This window comes from Tupaia chinensis, unplaced genomic scaffold (genome assembly GCF_000334495.1).
Source record: "Tupaia chinensis unplaced genomic scaffold, TupChi_1.0 Scaffold143639_1, whole genome shotgun sequence".
NCBI lineage: Eukaryota > Metazoa > Chordata > Mammalia > Scandentia > Tupaiidae > Tupaia > Tupaia belangeri.
Window position 1 is genome coordinate 92,674 of NW_006203487.1, and position 5,974 is coordinate 98,647.

Below are 5,974 nucleotides of genomic sequence, written 5' to 3' on the forward strand. Positions count from 1 at the left end.
ACCTTTTTTTTTTTTGAGAGGTTTTTGCTGTAGGGCACGTGCGCTTGCCAGAAAGACAGAGACAGATAGAAAGTGAGAAGTCACCCTCCAGGGGGGATGGTCATGCCATCATCCCTACTCCATTCTCTTCTGGGGATCTTGGGCATGAACGCACACGTGCCTGGTATGAGTTTAAGTCACCGGGTCCAGGACTCAAACCGCAGTTTACTACATGGGAGTCCAGCGACATAGTAATTATGCCAATTGCTGGTCCCAGTTATTATACTTTCTACTCCTAAAATATCCTTTAGCTCATTTTTAAGAGTTCCCCTTATTCCTTCAAAAATGAGGCCTTGGATTTCCATCAATACCTTAAATTTGTTCATAATAACTGCTGCTATATTTTTATATTTTAAAACCAATATTGAGAATATTTCTTCATCAGTTTTTATTAACTCTTCCTGATCAATATTGGCGATATTTACCTGTTTCTTTGCAAGTCTAGCAATCTATGATGGTACACTAGATTTTGGCTATGTTATTAAAACTAAATTTTGTGTTTCCTTCCTGAAGGATAACTTTTTTTGTAGATCTACAAGATTCAGTACATTCGAGACTCTTAAAAGATGTCCATTTGCTTCTGTGCTTTGGCCAGGAAAGAAGACAAACTCTCAACAGAGTAGCCCCTGCTGCACTGTGTCTCTGTGTCTGGGCCAATTTTACCATGTGAAGCTGAAAAGAAACTTTTATTCAAAATATATAAAGAGCTCTTTTTTTTTTGGAGAGGTTTTCGCTATAGGGTGCGTGTGCTTGCCAGACAGAACGAGAGGGACATAGAAAGTGAGAAATTATCCCTCAGGGGGGATGGTCACGCTGCAATCCCTTCTCCTCCATTCTCCTCTTGGGATCTTGGGCACGCACGCACATGTGCCCAGCATGAGTTTTAAGCTACTGGGTCCAGGATGCGAACCACAGTTGACTATGTGGGCGCCCAGTGCCATAGCCATTACGCTAACTGCTGGTTCCCCAAAATATATAAAGAGCTCTTACAACTCAATACCAAAAAGACAACCTGATTAAAAAGTGGGCAAGGAACCTGGGTAGACATTTCCCCCACAAAATACAGACAAATGGCAAATAGGTGTATGAATCAGTGCTCAATATAACTAATCACAAGAGAAATGTGAATCAAAACCACAATGACATATCACCTCTCACCTGTTAGGATTGCTATTACTTAAAAAGTCAAGGATGTGGAGGAAAGGGAACCCATGAATATTGTTGGTAAGAATGAAAACTAGAAAATCATTATGAAAAAATTATTACAATTTCTCAAAAAATTAAAAATGAAAAACTATTATATGATCTCAACATCTCATTTCTAAAACTATCCAAAGAGTATGAAATCACTATTTCAAAGAGATATCTACAATTTTATTTTTCTTTGCAACATTATTTATAATAGTCAAGGTATGTGGCAAGCTAGTGACTTGGTGGTTAAAACAACTGTATCCCATGGCTAAAGTGTGATTTAAGTCCTGGACCTGGCAGCTTGAAAAATACACTGAAAGGAACCAGCAGTTAGCATAATGGCTATGTCGCTGGACTCCCACGTAGTTGACCGCGGTTCGCGTCCCGGACCCGGTGGCTTAAAACTCACACTGGGCGCGTGTGCGTGCGTGCCCAAGATCCTGAGAGGAGAATGGAGGAGAAGGGATTACGGCGTGACCATAACCCCTGGGGGGTGATTTCTCACTTTCTGTCTCTATGTCTCCATCTGTCTGGTGAGCGCACGCGCCCTATAGTGAAAACCTCTCCCAAAAAAGAAAAATACACTGAACATGTGTACATGCATGCTCCAAATCCCAAGAGAATAGAGTAGAAGTGATTGCAGAATGGCAATTCCCTTGGGGGGGGGTGCTTTCTTTCTCTCTCTATCCTCTTTCTCTACTGAGCACACACACCCTACAGCACATTTTAAAAAATATAGAGTCAAAGTATAGAAGCAATCTGTGTCTGTCAAATGAAACAAAATGTGACATGTGTGTCTGCATGCACACATGCACACATGAACAACATCATTCAGCCTTGGAAAAGAAGGAAAGACTACCTTTTGAAACAATATGAATGAACCTGAAGAATATTATGTTAACTGAATCCTAAGAGGAGACTAGAAGAGAAGAGATTGCAGAGTGGGCATCCCCTCTGGGGAGTGATTTCTTGCTTTCTGTCTCTCTGTCTCTCTGGTGAGCGTATGTACTCTCTAGCAAAAATCTCTAAAGAAATGAGAAAACAAATAAACAAAAACAAAACAAAACAAAAAAAACAAAAAACAACTTGAGTAGGATGGTGGTTACCAGAGCAGCAGTGGGAGAAATTCAATACTTGGCAAGGGGTACAAACTTTCAGTTATGAGATGAATAAATTGTGGTAAACCAATGTACAACAGGATGACTATACTTCATAATAATGTATATGTGAAATTTGTTAAAAATTATCTTAAGTGTACCTGTCACAAAAGTAAAGAATAACTATCTGAAGTGTATTAATCAGTTTGATTACAGTTATCATTACATAATGATTATGTATATCAAAGCACCATACTGTGCTCCTTAAATATATACAATTTTTATTTATAATTTATACATCCATAAAGCTCTTAACAAGTAAATAAAACTGTAAACTGAAAAGTAAACTTACCAAGAAAACATAATGACCATAAATGTGTATGCATTATGCATAAATATTCAAAGTGCATGAAGCAAAAACTTACAGGTTTGAGATGAGAAACACTGAAATCTAAATGTACAGTTGGAATCTGCAATACTCCTATCTAATATAACTAATAAGCAGAAAATCAGCAAGGATATGAATGATTTAAACAGAACAATTGACCAACAGGATCTATTGACATTTTAGAACATATTACTAAACAATAGAAGAAAATGTATTTTCCCAAAGTGTACATGGAGTAGTCACCAAGAATGTCCATGTCCTGGGTCATACAACAAAACTTAAATTTAAGATTAATGAGAGCATGCAAAAGTATGTTCCCTGACAAAAGTTAAATGAGAATTTAAAAACAGAAAAAATGACTGAAACATTTTCAAACCATTGGAAGTCATTGGAAGTTAACTACTAGACTTCTAAATATTTCATGGGTCAGAGAAATCTCACCTAAAATAATCCAAAAATATTAAAATATGATATAGAAAGCATCCCTCCAAATTAAAATTTATTAAATTTTGTGGAATACAGCTAGAAAAGTAGTTATGAGGAAATTTATATATTTTAATGCATTTATTATAAAAGAATAAAGGTCTGAAGTCAATAATGTAAATTTTCATTTTAAAAAACTAGAAGAAAAGAATAAATCCCTAGCAAATGGAAGAAGGGAAATAATAATTGTGTCATAGTTAAAAATCCTGCTGCTAAACAAAAAATACCTTAGACTTGGTGATTTCTAAAGGACAGATAATTATTTGTTTCATGATTCTGGTGGTCTGAAAGTTCAAGGTAAGGGGCTAGCATAGCAGAGAAAAACTGGAGTTGGCTGGTGGGTTCAGAGTATGACTTGTGTGTAGCCATCTTTTATAAAGGAAAATAGTTCCTTTTCATGACAGCAAGAATTTATTACCTCTCACAAAACACGACATTAAGACTTTCATGAGGGTGGTGCATCAATAATTCAAATAATATCCACTATGCCTTACCTCTTAAAAGTCTTACCACCTGCCAGGGCCAGCAGATGGTATAACGGTTATGTCCTCAATTCCCACATGGTTGACTGGTTTGAGACCCAGACCCAGTGGCTTGAAAATCATGCTGGGCACATTTGTGTGCATGCCCAATCACGCTGGGTATGTGTGTGTGCATGCCCAAGAACCCAAGAGGAGAAGAGATTGTGGGATGACCATCCCCCCTGGGGGATCGTTTCTCACTTTACCTCTCACTGTCTATCTCTCCAGTGAGTGTATGTGTATGCATCCTAAGACAAAAAAAAAAAAGCTTTTACCACCTCCCAACACCATTATACTGGAAACTAAAATTCCATCACAAATCTTTTTTTTTTATTTTTTATTCAGCTTTCTGGGTACTTTAATTTGCTGTATACATACTCTATACTGAATGTCATTCATTGCAAAAATAATCTCTTCAAGAAATTGTCATGACAAAATACCAGATTCCCTATTAACAAGAAAAGGGGGTCCAGTTTAACAGGCCAAAATAGAAGATGAATCTGTCAGAACATGTTTGGATGGCACAAGACATCTCTTACCAAAGGTCCTCTGTGCTGAACAAGAGTCACTGGCAAAACTCCAAGGCATAAGAACTGCAAGTATCCCAGTCAAGAGGGAAATAAGAATGTTTCTTTCCCATTTAGTCATCCTCTGAGCTCTCAGCTGACCTTTCATCTGTAGCCACTTTCCAATTTGTGCATTTATTTGTCCTCTCCTGTATTTCATTATTAGCTATAGGGATATGAACTTTTTTCTCTTTCTTTTTCCTTTTGGTTTTCTTAGTGTCTCTTTCTTCACTTTCTTCAGAACTGCTGGATGCTGAATCATCTGACTGGGAAGTGTCACTTTCTGCCTCTAAGAATAAAGCAGGTTTTTTGAGAGACTTTTTCCTGGATTTTTTCTTGCGTTTATGTGGTTCTTTTTTTTTTCCTGGTACTAGAAGTTCCGGTTTCTTCTGATTAAGCCGCTGGGTCCGGGACTTGAATTGTGGTCGACTACATGGGAGACCAGCGACTTAGCCATTACGCTAACTGCTGGTCCCCTGGATTTTTTTCTTGCACTTATGTGGTTCTTTCTTTTTTCTGGTACTAGAAGTTCTGGTTTCTTCTGAGAATTCACTTGAGGATTCTGCTGTTACATCTGTGGCTTCTTTTTTGTTTTTCTTCTTTTTTGTTTTTCTGCGACTTTTTTTTCTGCCTTTTTTTTGTGTGTGTGGGATTTTATTGATTTGTGTTTGTGGGATTCATGAGTAGATGATTTTACCTGGGGAGATGTTTTTTTTTCCCCATCGGTAATATCTTGCTAATCACTGTTGTCTGTTTCAAATTCTTCAGGGTATAACTCTTTATAATCACTGTGACCCCATCTGTCTGGCATGTTAGCTTCATAATCATATAACTTCTTGTTCCAAAATTTAGCCTTTAGAAAATCATCTTCCAATGTCCCAGAAATTTTATTCTTTGGCCTCCAATGGTCTCTTTGACTTTCTTCATCAAAACCATCACTATGCATCCGGCTGGAACTTCTAGGTAGCAATTTCCTTTTGGTCCCTTGGTAAGCATCTTCCATCTGTTTCTCCAATTTTCTTATTTTCCACATGTCTGATTTTTTTGAATCTTATTGTGAGCATCTGTGTGCCGAATTACATTCCTTAAGAGGACTTTCCCGAATGGAACCGGGGACATTCTTCAATCGTGCACTGCAGCCTCGCATGGCGGGGATCCCATCACAAAAACCTTTGTGAGACAAACCATCATCCAAACCACAGAAAATGGTAAGAACAAAAATCTGTACAATTGAAAATTAACAAAATGAAAATGTTTGAAGACTGAGATATATTAGAAAAACATAAATAAATATAAAATCTGGATTTCTGAAAATATCAATAAAATTGATAAATTTCTACCAAGAAAAAGAAGACTTGAATTAAAAATACTGAAAATAAATGATAAGGTATTACTACAGATTTTACTGGTATTTAGTGGGTAATAAGGAAGTATCTGAAAAATTCTATACACATATATTTGGTAATATAGATGAACAGAACTAATTCTTAAAAAATGATGAAGTGAAAAGAAACTCTTAAATGCTGGGTGTGTGCTAAAAGCAAAGAGCTGGACTGTGAGGACAGGTCCCAACAGGCAGAGGTCTCCAGGCTCCTGTGAAGCCACAAGGACTAAAACCACCACTCTCAAAAAGGTAAGAAGAAAAGAGAAAAACTCGTTTTCGCTTTTATCGAGAGATTATATTATAGA

At 37.1% G+C, this 5,974-nt stretch overlaps 1 pseudogene; it reads right to left on the reverse strand.

The window, feature by feature from the left end:
- Positions 1 to 4,359: 4,359 nt before the first annotated feature.
- Positions 4,360 to 5,404, reverse strand: LOC102468706 (uncharacterized protein NKAPD1-like; annotated as a pseudogene).
- Positions 5,405 to 5,974: the final 570 nt, after the last annotated feature.